Genomic DNA, 25,906 nt, shown 5'->3' on the forward strand with positions numbered 1-25,906 from the left:
TAACAAGGGCAGGGCAACTGGGGCTTTCCCCCAGGGTAACAATGTTCAGAGGGGAACACAATCTACACATGACTGTTCTGATGAGTATCCGTAAAGTAAGTGGCAAGACTCCCTAGTCCCATACATTTTCTCATTTTTTGAAAGCAGAAACTTTTTCTTTCTTTGGGAGAGCACCACATTCTGCTCCTGTTTTCTTAGTGGGGGCTCATGTCTGTGTCTCAAGACCTAGTGGATGGGAAATGGTATCATTTGCCCCAGGTGCCAACATTTCTCATTACGGCTCTGCCCAAAGATATGGTTTTCAGCCCACGAACTACTTGTTCTAATACCTGCCTTTTTATGTATCTACCTAGCCTCTTGTTTTCACCACTGCACACCTTAACATGTAGCCTGTGTGTAGGAGTTCTGTGCTTTCTTCAGAGCCACCTCTCGGATTCATTCTTTCTTGCCTCAGTTTTCTGCTCCATCTACAGTATGTTTTCTTTTAAACTTCCTTTCTCTTCCAATGACTCTTTTCAGGGCGGAGGTGGGGAGGCTAAGTCAGTGGGCTAAGGGGCCACATTTCTAATCTCAGGATACTCTGGAAGCCACAAAAACAAACAAACAAACAAAAAACCAGGGGCAGGAGAAAAGAACTGGAAGTAGATAGAGACCGGGCAGTCATGCTTTGCACACTTGTTTCCTTTCTGATTCTGAAGGACAGACAGACCCATATGCTTCTGAAAATTTGAACAACTGTCATTAGCCACAGCCAGCATGGCCAGTGGTCAGTGATGATAATAGTTGTAGTCCACAGTATTTGGGGGGGTCACAGTTGCTCATCTTTTTCAATTCTTTGGTTCTCAGCATGCTCCTTTGTAAGATGCTATTATATAGCCAATCTGACAATTTCCCCTTCTCTCACAGAAAATGGACAGTTTCTCAGCAACTGTACATTCTGAGTTACCACATAATACCGAAAGCTTCTCTGTGTCAAAGGCAATATAATTTACAACAGGGAACAACCTGTGACATGAAAGTGCAGCTTAGTGGGGTATCTTCAAAGTACCGAGTTATAAAAATAGATACTCATTTTCTCAGGAGACAGACAATTCATAGACATTCTGGATTTTTAAGACATGTGTAGAACATAAAGAAAGGGATTCGACTTCCGGCATGACGGTGTGACGAGACAGCAGGAGGAGGACAGAGCTCCGTCCCCTGAGCTGAATTCCGACCTGTTTGGGACCCACCAGGGGGTTAAAACCACCCCATGGTGAAATGGGGGAGAAGCCTGTTGATCATGGGGTAATGACGGTTACCCACGTTTGATCCGGGAAACTCCCCAATCAACCAGTGGGTGGAAACATGCAGCTGAACTAGCTTGCTTGCAAGCCGTCGGCAGCCGGGAATGGAGAAGTGATAAATCAACGTAATTAACATTGTGTTACCACTGGGTGAGAAATATTTTTTTAACTATATTGATTTACTATCCCTCAAGGAGACAATTCCTACGGCAGAAAGAGTGTCTTCTATCCCTTCACCACTGATTGAGCAGCGGTGAATCTGGAGAGAGGAAGAGAGGCAGGGAGACACAAGGAAAATAAACGGGACATTAATTAGACATTTAATTATACTTGAAGGAAGTTTGGTGTTACTCTTGTCGTTATAAACTTAAGAATTTTTCTCCTGAAAACATTATTGGCAACAACTCTGGGAAACTAAACTTGTTTATATTACTTGTAACAGCTATCTAAGGTGTTGGCAAAAAGCCTAGAATCAATGACCTTGAACACTTTATGGCTGTTTGGAATTCCCTTTCTTTTTGAGGACGGAACTGAACTACAGATGAATTAACCCTAGAAAGCCTAATCCATCCAAAATGGAACTTCTAAACTGTATCCTGGGTTCTGAACTTGATGGGATCTTGAGCATTTAGGTGGGGGAAACTCTCAATGTCTGAGACTGGATTCAAGCTTAACCCTAAAGATGAAAAATTCATGAAAGTGGACCTATGGAAACAAGTATTGATGAAATTGGACTGATTACTTTAAGCATCTGGACAACTTTCACTTGGAATACAATTTTCTGACATCTGGAACATAATGCCACAACAAGGACAATTCTGGGATGAAACAAAATCTACTCTTCAAGTAATCTTAGAAATAGTGAGATCCCACAACAAAGAGGCGAAACTATTCAAGGAGCAGTTGAAGAAGAACTATAGTCAACAGGAGACAGGGAATAATGAACAAGAAAATGAGAGGGTGGTGGATGGTGTATGTCAATCAAAAGAGGGTCTGGAGGAAATTAGTGGGGAAAAACTAGGAGATTTAAATTCTAACCTTGGAGCTGAGGAGAGTTTTAAGGGAAGATAAAGGGGAAAAAAACTAGCAGAATTAATTAAAAATAGCCTGGAAGATCTATTGGAGATAGATCAAGTGTATAAAATGTTTTCAGACGACACAAGGGATGGCAGAATGTTTAGAGAGATAGAAACAAGAATTGGGAAAAGACAAAAAAGAGTAGTTACTTAGAAAGATGAAAAAGGGAAAAATATTAAGGTGGACCTCAACATTGAAAAACATGTATATACCTAACTTCTGGAATTGTAAAGGGGCATATCTTATATATTTAAAATGAAATTGAACTGAAATAAGGGATAACTAATCAGGGTAAAGTCATAACACCGTGGTTTTTAGGGTAAATTGAAGCTAGATATAAGGATGGGACAAAACAATAGTACTGAATTAACATGCATTAGATATGATATTGATAGACATGATAAAATGTGGAGATAGAAGTGGCTAAAATTATATAAAGAAAATCTGTATAAAATGCTTTAAATAACATCTATTATGTGTTAGGAACCTACTCAGTAATTATTGGTATAAAATACAAAGTTTGTCAGTTAAATCACCTCAAATTATATAGATTTGGAACCAATCTATAGTTATGTTATTAGAGGATTTTGAGAACATTGTATACTATAAGAGCACTATTATGATAGTAGCCAATATTGTATACTAAAATACACACATGAATGGCTTAATGTTTAAAAAATGTATAGATTTTGAAGGGACAACTAAGAAGACACCAAGATGGAAAAAAAATAAAATAATTATAAGCAACCCATGTAACACGATGTTTAACAAGAACAAATAGAATGTAGATAGATTGAAAAACAAATAAAATGCTAAGAAAATAAAAGAAAGGGAGTCATAGGATTAAATACTTTCACACATGTTTTGGGAATGATGCACATACACAAAAATCTGCATATTTCAGTAAGCTTAGTGATGCTCCAAAGAAAAGGAGATTATTCATTTATTCTTAGATGCTGAAGTAATGGTTGTAAAACTATATTTTCAAACTTCAATTCTTTCGATGTCCATGATTTCTATTTAAAATGGTTGCACCATATTTCTGTAAAATGTGCGTGGAAAAAACTAGAAGTAATCTAGTTACAAGAACTGCACTGGCTACTAGTTCGTTTCTGGGCCCAATTCAAAGTACTGGTCATTATCTATAAAGCCCTATACAGCTTGGGGCCAGGCTAACTGAAGGACCGTTATCAATTAAGATCAGCAGAGGAGACCCTCCTCTCGGTCCCATTGCCACCACAAGTACAACTGATGGGGACACACAGGAGTGGGCCTTCTCTATGGCAGTTCCTAGGCTATGGAACACTCTCCATCAGGACGGCCCCTTCCCTGTTATCCTTCTGAAAAAAGCTAAAGACCCATCTCCTCAGGCAGGCTTTTAACAATTACAACTGAATCCCTGAACCCCATTTCAGCAAATTATTTTTAATCTTTTCCATATTTTAATCTTTTAATTTAATTTTAAAATCATATATTTTTAATTTATCTTTTAATATTTAACTTATTGTGTTTTAAATTGTTTGAATTTTAATGTTGTGAGCTGCTTTGGGTCCCTTGTTGGGAGAAATGCAGCATATAACGACAACAAAAATCATCACCATCATCTAAAATGTGCAATTGCATACAAATTCTTACTGGACAGCTTTCAAAGGAATAGTCAGAACTCTGAGAGCACAGACAGATTTCTGACTCCTGTCCTCTGAAGATGCCGGCCACAGTGACTGGCGAAACATTAGGAAGAACAACCTTCAGAAGACGGCCAAAGAGCCTGAAAAACCCACAACAACCATCATGAATTAACTTTTCTTGCTGGAATAAATCAGAGGCTGATTCATGGGCATTTAGCCTGCTGTTTGGTCTGCTGCAGTAACGGTCTGGTTCAGTCTTAAAGACGGCGATGAGACAATGTTGTTTTTGAAGTAAACCAGCCTGTCCCCAGAATGGTCCTACCTATACCTTTTTACTTTTTTGGTGTGGGTACGATTACACTGGATGGATCAGTTGCAGTGTGTGTGATCAGTGGAACTTATCCAAAGCAAGCCTTCTGGTATGAATTTGCAACATTGCAAATAGGGTATTGGCAAATTACTCACTTCTTCTACTCCTCAGCAAAGGGGCAGGGGAAGTGATTTTTTTAAATACAGTACTGTGCAATGGACTATCACCAATGCAATGGCTTTGGCTGCAGGCAGTTTCTCAGCTGGCCGTATAAGAGAAGGCAAAAATGGGCTGCAGGAGTGATACTCATGTTAACTGTCAGATTAGATTCCTCTAATGAAGCTCCCTGAAAATAAGCCCTCATGCATTTTTGGAGCAAAAATTAATATAAGACCCTGTCTTATTTTCAGGGAAACACGCTAGCAAGTGAGGAATATTTATCTCATTGGCTCAGATGTTGTGGAGTCCTGGTTTATGATATTGAAAACACTTTCTTTTATACCAAAAGCCCCTTCCTTTGTAGAGTTGTCCATTCATCTTTGACAGACCAAATCTAGTAGCAAAAATAACTATAAAGGGAATTTTGTTCCTCCTACTTTAAAAATGATTGGTTACCTTTGAGGGATGCCTCTCTCAGCACGTGTTGTGAATAAAGGAAGCTTTGTGCCTTACAATTCCTAAGCAACAAAAATTCCCATGGTTCAATTAGTTGTTGTGGGTTTTTTGGGCTCTTTGGCCGTGTTCTGAAGGTTGTTCTTCCTAACATTTTGCCAGTCTCCGTGGCCGGCATCTTCAGAGATGCACAGAAAGATGCACAGAACACGGCCAAAGAGCCCCCCAAAAACCCACAACAACCGTTAGATCCCGGCCGTGAAAGCCATCACGAATACGTTCAATTAGTTGTATACAATTTTTTTCACCATAGTTTGCTTAGCATTTTTGAAAGTGCATTTTGTGTTAATACTGGAAATTTTTTTTATTTTTAAAGGCACTTATATAATGAACCACCTCCTACAACCCACAGTCTACAGTTTTGTACCTAGCAATAATTTATGAGAATCAGGTGCAGTTGTATTTTATCCTGCACAGGATCCTTCCAGTGCATGCGCACTCTCTCTCTCTCTCTCATTCTCTCTCCATTTTAATCTTTATATATTCCTGCTGTGTCTCATCAGTAAGCCTTGATGAGACACAGCACCATAACTGATTATGCCCTCTGTTATTGGGTTAACTTTGAAAGGCAGCCTTGTAAACTCAGGAATAATACCCTAGTGTTTGATATCTTCCCAGTATTGAAGGCAGTATTACCGAGAAGCTGTGTTCTTTATAGCACAAAATATTTAGAATCTTGGACTTTTCTGATTAAACAGAGCATCAAATTGACCAGTGATTTAATTAACTGGACAGAACAGCACATACAGTGTGGGATAATGAATGCTGTCAGTTTAAGCTTTCATCCTAATTTACAAAATGATGAGTAAAAAATGTTTCTTCTTCCTTCTCCTTTCCCCTTCAACTCTAAGAAAAGTCCGGCTGAATAAAACCCAGATCATTATCTATTGAAGACTACAGAAAAAAAAAATAGCTACTCTTGGCAGTATACATATATTTCAGTGTTTTTGTAGACTGTACATCTACGGGGGGGGGGGAGAGCTAAATTTATCCTCAGAAGCCTCACATAAATATTTGGCTTAAAAACAAAATGTGTACTCCTATGCACCTTCTTTTGTGAAATGTAGGATGGGCCAAGCTACAAAGTTGTTAGTACAGGGAAAGCAGATAGACTGTAGCCCCCAGTAGGTTCTGGGACATTAATAGATCCACCAGTCTTGTCTGTTCATTATACAAAATTAGTGGATTTCTTTGATGGATGCTAATTTGGTACATGTCAGAAACTGTGTGGTAGAAATGGAATTAGAAACCTGGGTTTTTTGTCTTATGAATGTTAGGAACACAGGAAGTTGTCTTGTTCTAAGACAAGACCCTTGGACCCTCCAGCCCAGTAGTCAACATTGATTGGCCCATGGCTCCTCAGTGTTTGAGGATGGAGCCTTCAGGAGGAAGGTAGTTCAGCATATCATGGTGTCATGGAGGCAGATGCAGGTCACTCATGTCCTTAATATTTATTTGAATGAATGAATGAATGAATGATATTTATACTCCACTTCACAGTCAAGACTGGTTACCAAATTAGCTTATAATACAGTGGGGGCTTGACTTGAGAACTTAATCCGTATTGGAAGGCGGTTCTCAAGCCAAATATTTCTCAGGTCAAATCTGCATTTCCCATAGGAATGCATTGAAAATCATTTGATCCGTATCTGCTCTTTTCCGTCCATAGAAACTAATGGGAAGCTGCTATTCCGCCTTTGACCACTAGAGGGGGATATTTTGTTTCTTTTTTTTCTTAGGTCAAGAAAGGTTCTGGGAAGGCAGGGAAAATACAGTCCAGGCAGTACAGTACCAGGCAGTCCGAAGACTGTCTCCCAATCCACTCTCTAAACGCTGGGAGGAGTGAGGAAGCAGACAGGCACCCTTTTCACTGGCCAACAGTTAACTGAAAGTTCACATTTTGCACTTTCCCTGCCTCCCACGTGGGTTTTTTTTCAGTTCTTAACTCAAATCTAAGTACTTAAGTCAAGTCAATATTTTCCTATGAGAGTGGTTCTTAAGTCAAAATGTTCTTAACTCGAGCCGTTCTTAAGTCAAGACCCCACTGTAATGCCTTGCCTTTTGTCATCCTGCTTCTCCAGGATTTATTGTAATCATATTTTTCTCCAGAGCAACACCTTCACATTTAAGATATTATGAACTGATTTGAGTTACATTATGTTATTTTGACTACAGAAATTTTTTTCATAGTGTCTCACCACAACAATTGTTCTCACATCTTTTATGGTCAGGGCCAGAGATCATTCACTAAGCCCATTTTTCTGTCCTGGCTTTGGAGGAAGTTTTTCCACATTGCATGTCATTGTTTATCAAATATGATTTTTAAAAAATCCTCATATCAGCAATTTATGATCCAGTACAAGTGCAGAATATACAAAGATAAAGCATGGTCGGTCTAGCTATTGAACTAGATGCATAAAGATGTGGGAGACCTTGAATCAAATCCCCACTCAGCCATGAAGCTCACCAGGTGTCCTTAGTTCAATCACTGTCTTTAAGGTTATCATACTTATCAGAACTGTGAGATATGGGCCACAGATGCACTACGACGATGATAAAAATGACAATAAAAGGCAAGGTGCAAATATGGAATTCGTGGCCCTCTTCATGTTGGACTGCCAACTCTCAACAACCCAAACTGAGAACCCCAACGAGGAATTGCAACCCAGCAACATCTGTAACCTATGTTACAGTCTCAAAACTGAATGTCTGTGTCACACTCACAGAATTGAATTATCCACACTGAAACAAGGACATTCACTTAAGTTTTCTGTCTCAAGAAAATGGCTTTATTGCTCGTCTCTCCAGTAACTATCAGTTCCTGCATTCTGGCCTTTCAGATTCTGTTTCTCAGCAAACAGAAGTTATATAATATCAAGAGACATACGCTGAGTGTGACTATGTTTATGTGGGGGGAACTGGGCCAAGCACGGCCGAAAAGTTCGTTGTGGCAGAAAGACAAGGCTGCAAAGAGATAAAAAGACTCCTAGACAAAGGGTATCCTCAGAAATACCCTGTTTCCTTGAAAATAAGACCTAACTTGAAAATAAGCCCAAGTATGATTTTTCAGGTTGCTTGTAATATAAGCCCTACCCCAAAAATAAGCCCTAGTTAGGTAAAAGCCCACCCTCCACCCTTGTGCAGCAACCAGAAGAAGATAGCATGACTGTATTTGTACATGAAAAGAATAAAACATCCCCTGAAAATAAGCCCTAATGTGTTTTTTGGAGCAAAAATTAATATAAGACTCTGTCTTATTTTCGGGGAAATACAGTAATTCAGGGAGGGATCTATTAATGATATCTATGGCTTGTTGACATCACCTTAATTTTTTCCTGTGTGTTTTTAGATAAACACCAAGTCTAGTTTCTCTTCTCTCGCCCCTGCCCCCATGGACACGGAGAGTCTTCCACATTTTTGGTGTGAGAGAGACTTGGGCTCAGACTACTTTAAAGAAATGGCTTTAATAGATAAAGAAAGAAAGCAGATCAAGTATTACCTAAAATATTATCTATTAAAAATGACACAACATATATTCACTTAGATGATGCAAATTCTTGCTTTGAGTTATAAATTAATGCATTTTAGCGATGAGATTTGCACCCTTGCTCAAGAAATACATGAAGCGGTAGTGAGGAAAGCTTATTAGTGTTTTAAACTGGAAGAGGGAGTTCACTCAGTGACTTATATCATGATTCAAATAACCTTAAATTAATGCTCTTGATTATGCAGTCTACAATTTATAGCTAATACGTAACTGTTAGCATCCCATTAGCTGAACATTTTGAGTTTTAAAGCAGCAATCGATGTTAAAAAGGAGAGAGAGACAGAGAGAGAGAGAGAGAGAGAGAGAGAGAGAGAGAGATGGTCTGCAACCAGCAATATACACACTTGAGTTCTGGAAAGGAGAAACGTAAGCACTAGGGTCAAGAAGCCATGTAATGCAAGAGGGACAGGAAGTTTGTGACGTTTGTATGAAAAGATGGCTTTATGACACAAACCTCTTGTGCCTCTTAGATTACTGGCCTTTTGGCCCTCCAGTGTATATATCCTCCTGTGACTACGTTATTTATATAACACATCTGTAGCTCTGTCTCTCAGCAGAGGGTTCACACTCCTTAGCCCTGACAAATTGGGTGTTGATCCATGGAAGCTCTGTTCAGCACAAAGCTCTTTTATTATTCTTGCCAGAAAAACACTACTTTTTTTAAAACCACAACTCCCAGCGTCTGACAAGCAGATTTGGGAGTTTAGTCCCCAAATCTATCTTTTTCCCATTGCTCTTTCCCTCCCCCACCCCTCACCCCACCGCAATGATGCAAGTGGCTATCTCCTTCTGGATTTTTGTTGCAACATTCTTAAGCAATATATGTAAACATATTTTGGTCAGCAAAGTATGTTTACAAAGGGTGAAAAACATATTTTTTTCCACATGTACTAAATTATTTGTATCCTGCTCCGATGTTGGTGCTATGAGCCACTTTTGAACTGATTGGATTCAGGCTGAATCTTGGTTTCTGCAAACTTTGAGAAAATATTGGACATGTAGTTTTAATGAATTTTTGGCTGAATAGCTCGGTGGTTTAGGTATCTGGCTGTGGAGCCAGAAGTTGGCAGCTTGATTCCCTACTGTGCCTCCTGCAAGTAAAGCCAGCCTGTGTAGCCTTGGGCAAGCTGCACAGTCCCGGGGTGTCCCCAGAAGAAGGAAATGGTAAACCACTTCTAAGTATTCTCCACCTGGAAAACCTTGAAAAGGGTCACCATAGGTCAGAGTGGTCTTGAAGGCACATGATCATTATTATTCATTTTAATGAATAACTGTGGGAAAATCAAACCCTGGCTGTTTTTATCATACCAATGCATAACACATCATCTTGCTGCCCTAATCGTTGCGATTGCCACACATTTGAATAAACAATGGTGCTTTGCCATGAAACTGTGCTGCAGTGTGTGTCTCTTTCTGATGAGGTTTGAACTTTTCAAGAGGCTGGTGAATGATCTGCCTAGACTAGGAGTTGTATAACTTTGGTAGGCTAGGGTGTGTGCTATGTTTTGCTCTTTTCTCTGGGGGCTGCATGACAGCCAAAAATCCCAACATTTTAGAAGAATAAATTCGAAAGAAGATAGAAGTTACTTCTGGCTTTGAAAAAGGGGTTATTCTATAGTATTAAATGGTGCTGGGGGCCTGGGACCAGTTGAAGGGTGAATTGTAGTTCCTGGAGGCTATTAGAAATAGTGACACATAACTTGTTTTCTGGGAAGTGTGTGTGTGTGTGTGTGTGTGTGTGTGTGTGTGTGTGTGTGTGTGTGTGTGTGTGTGTGTGTGTGTAGATAGGTACTAAAAACAAACAAACAAACAAACAAACAAACAAACAAAAAACACTTCAGTGCTCACAGAGATCCCCAAGGCTGTATTTTGCCCACCGTTGTCCAAAATATAAAAGAGCCACTTTCAAAAAAGCTACTCTCCAAGTTATTTTTTCATAAAGCCAAAAAGAAAAGAGGGGAAATCACGTTTATGACCTTATTTCTATTAGTATGACAAATTATATAATGAAGTTGTAGGTCACTGTAGGTCCTAGCATGTTGGCAAGGTCTACACTTTGTTACATGATCTAGGACAGCAAACCTGGAGAGAGGCCCAGTTGCGCGGACAGAAGGGCACACGATGTAACAACCTCCAAACAGCAGGGAAATGCTGACAGATTAATCTTCACCTGGTGGCACCAATTGCCCAGGAGATGTGTGTACCTCCACTTGACAAGAGGCGTGTCTGCCTCCTTTTAAATACTGCTGAGCAAACGTATCAGAGTACTAACCATGTAAAGTCTCCCCCTTCCCTTCCTGCTAAAACGTAACCAAAATCTTATGCCATTTCAACTAAAATAAAAGGGGCTGCAGATGGACCTTCTGTACAGAGGCTGGCATGAAACATAATAGCGGCAGTTCTGTGTGTGTTTAAATGTGGAGCTGCTCCAACTGTGTCTAAAGGAGGCTAATTTTAAAATTGATTGGTGCTCATAGTGGTCAACAGTTTATTATTCAGAGCTAGCAAGAGGTTCTTCAGAAATAAAAAACTGCAGCCCCCCACAATCCCCCAGCTAGAATCTGGATGCTGCAAGAATCTCTGGACAAACAACTGAAAAGAACTGCTTCTAGGCTCCAGAACTTCTAGGCTCTAGAACTGCTTCTAGGCTCCAGAGGATGAGCCACACAAGAGAACATGGTCAGCTCCTCTCTCCTTGGTGCTCCCTTGATTTTTAATATCGTACCCAACACCTTTTCTTTCTATATGAGGAGGACACATGGGTTTTAACTAGGGGTATGCTTTGAATTACGAGGAAATTTTTCTCCCAAAACCAAGCTGGACTGATTCAGACAATTTTGGGAGACATCTAAAACAGAACAAGTGTCTTCCAAAAATTGACCAAATCTTTGCATTCATTTGAAAAACATGCATTTGAAAAGCACATGCTTCTCATGCTTTCCATAAACAGGTAGAAAGGCAGGAAAAAGAGTTGAGGGAATGGCATTTTGTGACTGATTCTTCCTCCTTCTACTCAGTGGCAAAAGTTTCACAAGGTCTCTCAAATCTCAGTTTTTAGAGGAGGGATGGTAAAGCAACACATCACAAAACTGATCCAGTACTCAGTGTTCTTTGCTAGTGGTTTCTCCTATGATTAGGTATGTTTAACATTTCTGGGCAGACTCTGAGAATCTGGAGGACTGCAGTGCTTGCTTGAAACATGCTGGATGTTCAGATCCTGTCTCTGTCACCATAGGCTCTGCATCCACCGTCCATTCCTCCTGCTGCACTTCCTGTGATTATGGTGCTAGAAATAAAGTACTGCTTTAGATCCATTTATCTTTCATGGCATCCCACAAAGAATTCTGGGAATGGTGGCTTGGGGAAGACATGGGCATTTCTCAGTTAGAGATCATTCCCCTCCACACTGCTGACTTTCAATTTCCACAGCTTCCTAGTGAAAAATAAATAAGAGTCTAGAGAGAGTATGCTCTTAGTCACCATATAGATTCCTGCACTTTCTTCTACTCTCCTAGAATGTAAACTATCTCCAAAGTAGGCTTTCTGCTTAATGAGGTGCAAAGAGAACTTATGTAGGAACATAACAAAGGTCAAGTTAATGGCATTGTCAAAAATCTTCATTACACCATCTTTACTACTATCTTGTTTCAACCCACAGTTGTGTTTGAAAATACACTGCTGTAGCCTATATTGAGTACATAATGATTTTACAGTACTTTTGTAACCAATGTGGATATGGAGAATCAGATTTATTTAAAATGCTAGTTTTTAAATGAATTCACAGGACCTCAGTGATTTTTTTTTCCATTTGAAGGATTTTTAATGGATCTCAAATTGAATCCAAAACAGTCTACCCCCAGTGCCAGCTCCCCTAAACTGTACTGCTTGGTAACATAGCTTAGAGCCACTGGAATCCTGAGGTATGTTTACTTCACAGATAGTAAGATATGCATATTGGAAACAAAATCGTGAAGATTTATGAAATAAATTCTCTCCAGCTGGCCTATTACCCTCTATTTCCTCTTTCTGTTTCTTGCCAATTACCAAGCATCTAGCTTTCAACGAATAAAACTGCCATTGGCAAGACCCCACTCAAGGGAGGGAACAGGATCAAACAGCTTCTCACATTTGCTTTGTGCAAGGTCCATCTCTGAGTGAGGCTGTTGGAACACCACAGACTTTGATTCTTAGTACTGGGAAATGTGTTTACTTATTATAATTGTCAGTCGCCTTATAAATTATGTTCTGAGAGGGCATATCTCACAGCCATTTAAATCCCCCTCTAAAACAAAAAGACAACTATAACATAAGCCGTCTTCTTTCTCAGTCACCAAAAGCTTTAAATGAAAGTATGTCTTACATACGTGACTTATGGAAAATGCCAATTTTTCTGCCACGTCTGTGAGAATACAGTCAAAAGAAACGGCCAAAAAAGAGAGTTTTTTTGAACCTCCTTCAACATACTTAACCTTATATTTTCCCTTCTCTCAGAAAAAGAAAACAATTTGTCAAGTTAGGTTTAATCAAATCTCCCTCTTTTACATATATTGCGCCAAGGATATTTTCAACTAACAGTAACTACATTAACAACGGTCGCTAGTAGCAATAATGGCTGTCAAGTTAATTATAAAAGGTTAGAAACTAATCAAATCAATCAAAAAATTTAAAGTCAATTTGAATAATAAAACCAGTAAGATAATACATTGTTTTTAACAATAATTCATTTTACTAAAATACAGAATGTAATGAAAGGATTAAATAACTAATATGTATTTAAATTTATGCAAATATGGAAACAAAGACTATTCAACAACCAGCAAAAGAAATATCCCAGAGATGCATTCACGTTCACTTGAATTAACACTTTTCATGTTGATTGTTGCAATAGTCACTATTAGATTGTATTTCTGTTCCTCAGAAAAGCAGCAAAGCCCTGGAGGACTGCAGACAACATGTTATAGTTTAATCACAGATTTTTTTTTCAAAAATCTTGTCATGTCACTCCTGTAAAAAGTCGTGTTAAAAATCCTTTGTAATAAAAATCAGAAGTGTAATCCTATACACCCTCTCTTGGCAGCAAATGCAGTAAATTTCATTTAGTAGAACCTTCTACTGAGTAAGCCTATATACGATTTTAGCATAAAGATTTTCAGAAGAGAAGAAATGCTGCTCTTAAATAGCATGAAACCGGCCAACCAACCAATCTAATGGTGCCCTTCCAAACAAATATTGACCTTCCTGATGAATTAGAAAATTCATAAACACAAAAAGAAAAGTCAGTAACTGAATCCCAACCACTAACTTAATAAGCAGCTGATAAAAGGAGTTAAAATAGGTTCCAAAGAAGCTTAGAAATTATTATTTGTGAATGATTCACTTTTTTTCTATTCAATTTGATTGTGATAATTTTCTTATTGTAAGGATTACTTTAACATTTTAGTAAGGTTTAATTATCAATGACCAGAATTTTATTAGTTATTTATGCCAGCGTTAAGTGCAGTGTGACTTGTGCATGACAAGGAATACAAGTGGCAACTTATTACCCAGTGGTGAATCGCTGCTTGAATTTATGTCCCTGCACTTACATATGCATACATAACCAATACGATTCTAGTTATTATTAATTTAAAAGGTAAAATGTAAACTACCTGTGGTAGTAGATGTTCGTATTTTTAGTGGGAGACTTTTAGTGGGTGGGGAGTGTTTGGGGAATTTTATGTGTGTGCATGTGTCTGGTCTCTGGGTTTCTGTGAATTTCGTTGTATGGGTATACTGTGTATATACTTATTATTATTATTATTATTATTATTATTATTATTATTATTATTATTATTATTATTATTATTATTATTATTATTATTATTATTATTATTATTATTATTCCCATTTGCTTGTTGCATTCTGGGCTATGCCTTTGGAATTTCCTTACATTAGGGTGTTCTTGTCCATTCTGAATTTCATGGGATGACGTCACTGCTCATATGTTGGCAGAGCCAAGGTCAAATAGATCAATGCAAATAGATCAATGCTATAGAAGGCTATAGTATGATGAAGGCATACAACCAATTGTTTAATTTTTCAATAACACTGAGAAAAAATGCAAAACAAAACAAACCGTCATCAAATATGCAGGTTGTTGCCTTCCAGTGCAACCTTCACTCAAAGATATGTTGCCCGGAGTAGAAACCTCTGGCTGATCTCAGAGATCTGCCCGCAGAACTACCCTGCTGGCAGAAGAGCTAAAAAATGGATAGAGGAAACACAGAGAAGCTGAGTTTATGTCAGATCCAAATCTCCACCAGCCCAGAAACACAGCCACTGTGCTGAGACAAATACAGTACTAGGCCAAAGGGTAGTCCTTGGTAAATTCTGACATCCTTAGTCTGGGAGATCTGGATTCAGTACAGCTTTGGCCTTATGTTAGCTTAGCTGTTCTTCTGTCACCATGGACAGTTAGACTGTGATCTTAATGGGTTATCACAGCTCTGGTTTCACCCCCTGGAAGTTAACAGATGTTTCTTGGACTTTTTCAATACCATTTTGAGGCTTGCCTCTTATTTTGTTCTTGTGTGGAAATAGATGTTGATGGGGCCAGTTTTATCAGCCATTCAGTCCTTCCTCATTTTAAACTATGGCTCCTGCTCAAAATTATTTAGAAAGCTATAGAATTCTGAAGTCACAATATAAACCCACTGAGACACTTTCATCTTGTAAATACAGCATAGGCTTTCATGCCTTTTTCCAAACTATCTGCTGTTTCTTCATATTAAACAATGGAATGTATGTATGTTTCAGACTGCAGTATGAAGCAAACCCCATTCAAGAAATATGGTTGCTTTTAAACAGTTTTACCCCTCCCTTCTCCCATTAACTTTGCAATGAGAGGTACATTAGAGTGACAATTAGTGGTCCAACAGCAGCTTATGAGCTTTGCAGATGAGTATGGGGTTGAATTCCAGACCTCTCCAGACCTAATCCACCATCTTAACCTGGCTGCCCTCACCATCACTTGAAAGAGTGAATTTGGTGGAAGTTGTAGTGAGGTCTGATTACTAAGCCCTGCCTCCCTGTCAGATGATTTATGACCCTACTGATTATGCAGGATTTGTAGGCGCCTTGTGGCACAGTGGTTAAACTGCAGTCAAGACCCTGCTGACAACCTGAATTTGATCACAATGGATTCAGATAGCCAGACCGAGTGCCCAGATTGCTTGTGGGGGGGGCAATGTGTAGCCTGCATAATTAAATTTTAAATTGCCCAGAGAGGGTTTTAAGTACTATGGGGTGATGTATGAGCTTTGTTTTGCAATGAAAATTTCTCCCAGCCCAAGGAAAAGATGTAGGGTAAAGATATCCACAATACAAGAGTAGAAGACAGTGACAAGGAAGGGGAGCTTTTAAAAATATTTTCTGCAGTGAAGGCAAACGTGTTCACATGTGAAAAGGATTCCCTAAGCCCCTTTCCCTTGTGCTGAGACATCAAAGTCATAAATCATCTACCCGGCGGCGATACATAGCAATTTGAAATAAGCTACACTGCCCTGCTACTATTCCCTCTTTGCAAAGTCTTTGCATGATGTGTGTTGTGAGTGATCAAAGAGATCGTTTGTGTCTCCTTAGCAACTGTCTATACCTCCAGCTGAAGCCCTGGCATCGCACCTTGAGGACTGCTGGTAAGTGTCTATGTTAGCATCTGATTATTAAATGATAGCAGACATACAGAGAGGCCTGCCAAGTTTTAATGCTGCAGCAACAACGTTGCTGACATAATGTTGCTTAAGCATCGCAAGAAACAAGCTGTGCTGCTCTGGAGGCCACAAACAACTCATTGGAAACAAATCAAAAATGTTTCGTCATCTGAACGCCCGCCCCTCGAATATATTCCTTGTCATTATTTTTATGCACTTTGTTATTTAGATTACTGCCATATTTAGTATCACTAGATGCCTTCTCTCTTGGCAAAGCAAGGCAGCTGCCACAACATAGCTGCACAATCAATTCAGTTGTTCACCATAGTGTCCCATTCAGTACTGGAGAATGTTATTGAAATCTGCTTCACTTCCCTGCTCCCCATGGGGACATGGTAAACAGTTAATTAAAACTCCTAATGGATTTTCACCTGAACAAGTAACAACATTTTGCATAAACTGAAAAGCAGAAATCAATGCAGGAATCTGTATTCGTTCTCACTGAAGGTACAATGAAGTGGATGTCTGTGGGCTGTAGCTCTTCAGATTGCAGGTGGGGACTCACAATTGAATATTCTGTGATATAAAGCAGGAATGTAAATGTTCTCTTTTTTTTCTTGCAGATAGAAGGATTTTTTTTAAAAAAGTTTTCTCTTTACTGTGAGAGATTATAAAAAGTGTTTGTGCTTTTTTTGCATTTCAGGACTTTTTCAGCAAAAATAATAATATAAAAGCGATTTTTGCACAAAAGCTTTCATTCTATACAAAAACTGTGTGCATTACGTTAAAACTCCTGTACATTGTACAAAAAGCCCTTTTAATTCTGCACAGAGCGCAGATTTTTTAAATGCAAAATATACTTCTGTTTACAAAAAATCCATGGAAGATATCTCTGGTCTTTTCGGACTCATGCAGGAGTGGGGGGGGGAATTACAGTGGTTGATAATACATTTTAACAGGTTATCTTGATGTATTGAGACATTTTGACATGACAAGTAACTGTGCTCAAAAATGCCAACCACTGTGTGTTTTTTCAGTCATGTTTGTACAAACATTGATACAATACAATAAAGAAATAGGTTTTATCAATTTACCTAATTTGTGAAAGAATTAGAGTCTTTCTATCATCATTCTAGTACCAGCAAATACAGTAGGTTCTCTTCAACTGATTTCACTGTATTGTGCGGTAGGGATTTGTAAGAAAAAAGACCAAATCTATTCAGACGTTTAAAGGTTAAAACCAGTATTTGACTTGGGTCAGAAATAAATTTGGAGCTCATTCTTTGTGTGCAACATTATTATTCCTCCTAATAAACATAAATAGGCATTTTGTTTTAAAATGAAAATTTCACATCATTTTCAAAGGCAGGCTCCATAGAGATTATGCAAGGGTAGCCTAGCCTGGAGAAATGACAGGAAGATCCTCTGACTGGTAGTCCAGTTAAAAAATAAACAGATGTGCACGAAGACTAACTTCAGCCAGAACCTCTGTATCAATATGTATTGGACTGGCTGTGGTACACCAACATATGTAAAGAGTAGTTTTGAAAACAATTTTTAGGGCCTAACTTTTTTCAGATGGAACCTTAATTTACAATGTCCGATTTATGCTTATACAGTTGAAATCTGCTATCGACATTCATTCACTGGAAAGAAAATGGACCTACAGTGAGGCAAGCGCTACTCATTATCTGCCTACATTTTGCAAGGAAGCAATTTCACCCATGACAGAAAGACTACACTGAAATCATTTAGTTCTGCTTGTTAAATGAACATTTCAACAGAAGGGAGAAAAATATTTGCCAGTATACAATATTGATTTTTTCCATGGCTAAGAAATCTTTTATCATTCACCTCCTTTATGTTTGTTATGGCACCTGAATAAAAAATGAACTCTTCACTCAGCATCTATACAAAACAGGCACTGAACAGATTGTAATTAAACTAAACATAAATGCAGCAGGTGGGCAAGGTCCAAGAATAACAATGGATTATTATGCAGTAACCAAGGCAACAGATTTCTCCCCAGCTCAGAGTACATTAGTTATGAATGAAAATAATTCAGAGTACCAATATACAATAGAAGAATAAGCTAGCATAGTCTGGCTAAAATAGACGCACAGCCTGGCTAGGTGTATCCTATTCACTGCTGAGTGAAGAGTTAGGATGATCATTTACTTTAGAGGAAAGAAGAGGAAATGCATCATCATCACTCAAAAAGATGGCTACAGAGGTCACTGATCTGTATTTGTTAACTTATATATGTGTGTGTTTTTTAATCATCAAATTGCTGGCTCAAGACAAAAGCAGTTGTATGAGTGTGGAAGCTATGCCATGTCAGGTGAGCAAAGCACCAGGACTTAGGGAAGAGAACTTGGGGGAGAGAACATAAGGGGGTGCCTACAGCTGGGCCCATTCTGCCTTGTGGTGCACCGCATTTGAGCTCACAGGCCTTCTTGGTTTGCATGCCGCGCCAGAACCTGACACTGAAAAATCTTGAAATCCTGTGACATCACAAAGACCAACACTCTGGTCTCAGGTTTTGGTGCTGAAACCAACAAGGAGAGGACCTGGCCATCCTGCCTCCACCTGACCCAAGGGTAGCTCTGAGACAAAACCAGAATTTATTACATGCTAAAAAAAAAATAGTCAGGGTGAAAACAAGCACCACTATAGCCGTCCTGAAGGAAAAGTCTGTTTCGCAGGGATATTTGTCTGCTCTTTTCCAAAGTGTGTTCCTTTAATGCTCTCTGCCTTGCATGTCTGGCTTCATATATTTATTTCCCTTCCGGTTTGGCAACAATCTCTTTGCTATGCTTTTAAAAAACGTCTTCACATATGCTTCAGCACGTAGAGCCCACATCTGCTACTAATTAAATACAGCTAACGTTCCTTGCCTTTTCACATTCTGGAGTTCAACTACTAAAAGCTAGACTGCAACTTGAAGAGGCACTTCTATTCTAATTTAATGTTTTATTTCAGTAATAAGAGGTAAGCTGATGGGAACCATGCCGTTCCTGGCCATGACACCTAATATATTTATACACGTCTTCTCTCTCTCTCTCTTTTTTTTGCCAGAGAAACAAAAAGCCATGCAGTTGGTATTCTTTGAACTGAGGTTCAGCCAAAGCACCTGACTGGTTTTCATGTTCACTGCAAGTATTAACCTGTCAAGTTAATACTTTCAAGTGTCTTTCTATTTGCACATAGAAAAGTAGTAACAACAATACCAAAATGGAAAAAAAAATCATAAAATCGTACATAAGAATGTAGTATGGCATTCTGTTACAAACACCATTTCCTCTCCCACAATCTGCTGGATTTGTATTTAGGCTTATGTATTTTATGCTTATAGCTTCTTGTGACAATATCCTGAGATAAAGAAACTGATTGTTACTTCAAAACAACTTAAAACATTATGACGAGGAGCCTTGTTGTAGTGGTCAAACTGCAGTGCTGTAGCCAAAACTCTGTTCACGACCCAGGTTCAATACCAAGTAACCAGCTCAAGGTTCACTCAGCCTCCCATTCTTCCGAGATGAATAAATTGAGTACCCAGCTCCGGGCAGGGGCAATATGTAGCCTGAGAGTATTTTAAATTTCCCCCCCTTTAAAACAAACAAATCTGCCAAGAAGAAGCAGTGGGAAGAATAAATCAAATAGCTCACATCACATAGTTTAAAAGACTCTTCACAATTCCAAACATTTGTTTAGCTGGCAAACCTATTAACTGGAAAAGACTGGTGGGTTCAAGAGTTAGTAGAAGCAGAGTTGGGGGAACCAGATGTCGATAGTGAGGTCATGTGCACCTCAAAAGCACTGAATAAAACATATCACAAAATCTTATGTATATGTTTGACTTTTTGTCACTACAGGATTCCTCAGTTTGAACTAAGATCAAAGTGATGAGTGTGATGGGTCATATATTCACCAATTGTATCTCAGCTGGTTTTAGCTGAGGAAGAAAAATATCTGGGAGTTGGCGTGAGTAAAAAACAAAAGTATCCATAAAAGATTACATAGGCCTTTACTTTGGTCTGATGATTCCAGTTTCATTAAACTGTCATTTTTTAAAAAGGCATTTATTTTCTTAGATTAATAATAGAGTATGATTAATGAAAGAAACATTAAAGCTTTCTCCAATGAATTAAAAGCTAAAATATGTAAATGTTTTTAAACACCCTTCCTCAAATTAAAACATCTTCTTTTAAGCAACAAACAAATAACTCAATGGAATGTATAAATTAAGTCAAAGAAAATTGTAAGGAAAATCAGCACTTTGAAAGGAGTACTACAATGATCACTTTGAAGCATCTGAATGGAATAACTAGTGAGTCACAGTTTGGGATGAGTGAGTCTGTCAAGCTCAATTTAATTGAGGCAGAGTACTCATTTTCCCTTTGATCTTAATCCCAGCTCTTTACAAGAACCCTATCTCAAAATCCATACATATTTGGGTGTGTACTTTTCAAATGTATGCCTTTTTATGCATATTTCTTACCATTTGCCTGCTTATTTATAAACTATATACTGTACATTTTCCTGTGTAGACACCCAATTACTGATGCATGTTTGTGCGAGCTGCAACACTGTAGGCAGTTTTCTTTTCACATTTTTGTAAATGTGTGTGAGGAAATAGAAGGAAATTGGGACTTGTAGTCATACAAAGATGGAGTCTGTTAGGTTCTGTGTAAGATGGATTTGAAAGCACTGAAATATTCTCATGAGGCACGAAGGTAAGAAAGCAAGGCTGAAGAGGCCCAGGGAAGACGAAACAGCATACCACTTAATTGGGAAGAGATAATGCACTTGCAAAGGGATGTGATGGCGCTGTGGACTAAACCACAGAACCCTGTGTGCTGCAGGGTCAGAAGACCAAGTAAGATCGAATCCACGTGACGGAGTGAGCTCCTGTCGCTTTGTCCCAGCACCTCGCCAACCTAGCAGTTTGAAAGCATGCAAAAATTTGAGTAGATAAATAGGTACCACTTTGGTGGGAAGGCAAAATGGTGTTCCCTAGTCATGCTGGCCTCGTGACAACGGAAACTGCCTTGTACACAGGCAAAAGGTTTCTTTCAGGTTGGGTTTGTCCATGGGGCGTGTACTAGGCACATCTGAGGCCTAAAGGACCTACCTCAGCACTAAAGGTGGTAGTTTTGCACCCACAGTGCCTCCCTGACCAAGATCACTATCTCTTTAGGGAGAGGTGATTGTGACAACGTATGTTTTTTGTTGGGTACTTTTTTAAAAAAAGAGAATACACTACAGGAGAGAAAATGTAGCAGAGAGGTGGTAAGGATACTGATGGAGGAAACTCATCAATAGTGGCAATACACAGTCACTCTCCCTGCCCCCATTACTCTTTTTAGGACTTAGTTGAACATCCCTTAAAAATACTTTTGCTGGTGCTAAACTGCCTTCACTAGGGTTGCCAGATACATGGGTACCAAAAGGAAGACATAGAAAAACAAAAAAGAGGACAGAGGAGGACGTATTGAATGTTTTATTTAACAAACAGGAAGGGGGCCTACCAAGAAACAGCGGCTTCTGATTGGGAGCAAAGCAAATAAACCTGAACCAACCCCGGTCCGGCTGTCAGATCCTCCATCCGCTCGCACTCTGCATAGGCTCAGAGGCAACCTTGCTAATCTAGATGTCCAAACAAGACTCCCGTTGAGGCAGGTGGAAAGTGCCACTGGGCAAAGCCGAACAAGGCAGCCTCCCCTCCCATGAGGGTCATAAATTCAAGGCTGGGGAGTGTGGGAGTTGGAGTCCCCGAAAGGGACTTTGAACACACACAGTCTGGGTGCTCACCTTCCCATCGATGTGCTCGGATGCTGCTTGCTCCTGCCTGGCGCGGTGGGCGGCGTTCCACTCATGCGGCCTTTCTGGGCTCCACGTGAGCTGGGCGGGCATGGAGGATCGCAGAGCAGCCACCGCCACGGTGGGATGCAGCAAGGGCTATGCTCCAGCGCCGGCGGCAGGTAAGGGGAGCGGGAAGAAGGGCGCGCATAAAGGGGGCGGCAGAAGGGGGTCCTTCCACATCTCCCCCTCCCATCCAAAATTATAACAAAAAATATACAAAAGCCAGACATTTTAAAGATTTTTATCTTTGCCTGCCGGATGGAGGACATTAGGCTAAAAAGGAGGACATGTCCTCCTTTTGCCAGACGTCTGGCAACCTTAGCCTTCACCCATCCTTGCTTGGAAGGCCTTTTAAAATTAATCTAGCATCTCATGGTTGTTGTGGGTTTTTCGGGCTCTTTGGCCGTGTTCTGAAGGTTGTTCTCCCTAACGTTTCACCAGTCTCTGTGGCCGGCATCTTCAGAGGACAGCACTCTGTGCTCTGGTCACCAGAGCACAGAGTGCTGCCCTCTGAAGATGCCAGCCACAGAGACTAACGCGAAGCTATCTACTCACATTTTTGCATGCTTTCAAACTATTAGGCACCAAGCAACTGTTTCTTCAGTTAGGTCCCTGGCCTTGCTTTCTCTGGCTACAGGCAGGGTTTCGAAAGAACATATGTATAAAGAGCTTTTCTGCCAGGAACATCCTTTGGCCACCATTTGTAACGAAGCAGCCAGGACTTCTTCCTTTGGTTGAGGGACCCCTGGGCAGACCAGGTGACTTCTAGTGAGTCACTGACTATGGTCTGCTTCCATCTCCCCAAGTCAGAACTATGAGCTAACAGTCCCTCTCTAACCATGGACATTTCCAGGTCAGTGCTAAAGTTCCTTACATGTTTTATGAGTCCCATTTGCTTTGCTGTGATAAATGAGCCTTCAAGTAGGATTGCTATCCACAGAACAATATTGCTAAATTCTTTGAAGATTTCTGGAAAACACTATTTCCTCTGTTTCACTGCCTTGCATGAGCTCCCTCTCCACCCAAAGGCAGTCAGAGTTTTGTCCAAAATAAAGTTTGTGAAAATTTTGTTCTCCCTTCAACAAGAGTACGACTTGACCTTCAAAAAAAGGATCCTCCATTGCCCCAGCTAATGGCTTTTCAAAGTTCTAGTTCACATCACACTGAGTTGGCTGTGGTCCTTTTCTCAACATCCAAAGACTTTTGTTTTCTCTGATCCTTAGCAACCCTATCGTGAGGGAAAAGAAGTCACATCATTAATTCTGTTTTCTTTGACCTTAAAAAAAGACCAGTCAATGACATGACAGGTCATAGGAGGTTCTGAATCTGGGTGTGTGTGTGTGTCAGGGATGTCTTTACAAATGAGAAAATTACAATGAGATTGGCTAGAAGGGAGCAATAAGGAACTGAATTATTAAGTGCAATAGATCAAAGCAGGTCAAGTGATACTTCCTGATGGCTATCATCAGGCTTGGTCACTGCTCTGAGCAACTGGGGGCTTGTGTCCTGTTGCTGCTGGTTACAGGTCCTAGTTCCTTCTTATCTTTGTTTCACTAAGCTTGCCTCCATCTTGGGAGGATCTGATTCTGCTTTCTCCCCTTTTGCTCCTAGCTTAAACGGCTTCAAAAGGGGATGAGACAAATCCACAAAGTCTATCAGCAAATGACTATGAACAAGGTTCCCTCTACGCTGGGTGTGTGTATGCGCGCACGCCTCTGCCTCCCACTCTCCCTCTGGTTGCCAGCTATGGGGGTTGCCAGCTTGAATGGCTTTAAAAGCAGTCTGGATGGTTTGAACATCATGAATAATTGCTATTGCTAGCTATAAATCCCTCATAGAATCATAGGCAAGGTTCCCTCTAAGCTGGGTGTATGTGCACGTACCTCTCTGCCTCCCTACGTGCAGTTGTCTTCCTCTTCCATGCAGTGATTGTGTTGGGTTCTGGTCATGATGGAACCCTGCACGCAGGGTGTGTGTGTGGAGTCGCATGCGTGAGAGGCGGAGCCCTGCCCCGCAGAGCTGAAAGTTAGATGGTATGTTGACAATTAATCATCTCCATATGCAGCAGAAATATGCTTCCTGCTGCAGTTGTTGAGGAGCTACAATACAGATGGATATTGCCTTCAAGGCCCCTACGAATGTTGTTATGGAGGTATGAGGTTCCATTGTGTGAATGCACATTTTATTGGTTAGAATAATCCGATTCAGTAGGATTTTGGTCATTACTTTATCAATGTCTTCCAAAAGAACTTCATAGCTTCTTAATTTTTTAAAAAAGGCACTGCAAGTGTTTCTACAGATAGTGACAGTGCAACTGGAGGTCCTCCAATGATGTCGGGAGAAAGGAATTAAACTCTGTCAAAAGCAGACGAGTGGACAACCACAGCATATTGTGCATAGCTTGTTGGTTGTGCTATATTTAGTATGCTGACAACTTTCATTTCCTTTCCTCTTTAAATTTTAAAAAAGCAAACAGAAGTATGTGTTAAATTTTTTTAAAGAAAAGTAAAAATAAACCCCACATAAAGCTTACTTTACTTAATTTTACTTATATCCTTCCTTTCCAACACAAACTGGGATACAAGATGGCTTACTGTAAAGTTTTAAAAATTGCAATTATAAAAAATATATAAATATTAAGACAAAATTAAATTCATTTTCATTTTAAAATCAGAATATTGTTGAAAATAACTTAATACCACACAGATAAAATACCTACAAACTAGCAATAGAAAAGTACAATACTTCCCCAAAAGTCCTGCGAGGAAACTAAGAAACTGAGTATCATAGAACATGGAATCTATCTAGAAACTTCGTGAATGCCTGGGAAGCTGGTTGAGAAGGCAGGGGTCAGTATCAGCCAAGACCAAAGGGGAAAGTGACACCTTTGATTGATTTCCTGCTTGAGAGGACATCAAAACAGTACCAAAGGGATCTAGCATGTCTTCAAAAGCCAATCCACTTCCTTCCCTGGCCTCATCGAAATTGAGGGAAGATTACAGCTGTGTGAAAGGAAGAGGGGAAGAAGGTGCTTTTGTCTTAGTAAACATTAAAGTAAATTCACATGTTGATTGGGAAGGTCTGAAATAAGTGAATTAATGTGTAAAAGGGGGCGGGGGGATTTGGTTCAATGGCTTGGCCTGTCTCTAACGAGAATGAGGCATTGACCAACTCAGATTGACTCTCAAGGGGGAAGCTTTGTCCAAATGCTGTCTGAGCTTGGAAGGATGCATTTTTTGCATGTCTTGAAGCTAAGCGGACTCTCTGCTAAGGTGTATTGGATTTGTTAATACTCGCTAATTATTAGTTAGCTTTGTAATTTTTTGGTGTGAACTCTTGCACTGCTTAAGACTGTCTCTGTATTTTTTGGAACTTTTGCCATTTGTCCCTTAACTTTTTTCCTTCTTGTAATAAATCATTTAAATATCTTCAACTAATTGTCTGGGTTGGTGGCTCAGAGGGTTTGTGGTACTAAAACCAGGTCTTGTTTTGACCAGCTACCGAAAGGTTTGTAATTTCTGTGGGTGTGTCTTGCTTTGACGTGCTTAGCCTTGTGGATTTTTTTGAACTCTCCTGAGACACTGCCACCTTACTTTGTGCTGTAAGGTCTGTAGATCTTCAGCTGTAAGATCGAATCCACGTGACGGAGTGAGCGCTCGTCGAAAGCATTTCGAAAGCATGTAAACGCGAGTAGATAAATAGGGACCACCTTGGTGGGAAGGTAACAGCATTCCGTGTCTAAGTCGCACTGGCCATGTGACCACGGAAGATTGTCTTTGGACAAACGCTGGCTCTATGGCTTGGAAACGGGGATGAGTACTGCCCCCTAGAGT

General features: G+C 39.8%; 1 protein-coding gene across 3 annotated transcripts in view; it reads right to left on the reverse strand.

Moving 5' to 3' along the window:
* The window catches only part of GHR (growth hormone receptor), a 184,562-nt gene that overhangs the window by 50,190 nt on the left and 108,466 nt on the right, over positions 1–25,906 (reverse strand). The window lies entirely within an intron of this gene.

Source organism: Pogona vitticeps, chromosome 2, assembly GCF_051106095.1.
Source record: "Pogona vitticeps strain Pit_001003342236 chromosome 2, PviZW2.1, whole genome shotgun sequence".
NCBI lineage: Eukaryota > Metazoa > Chordata > Lepidosauria > Squamata > Agamidae > Pogona > Pogona vitticeps.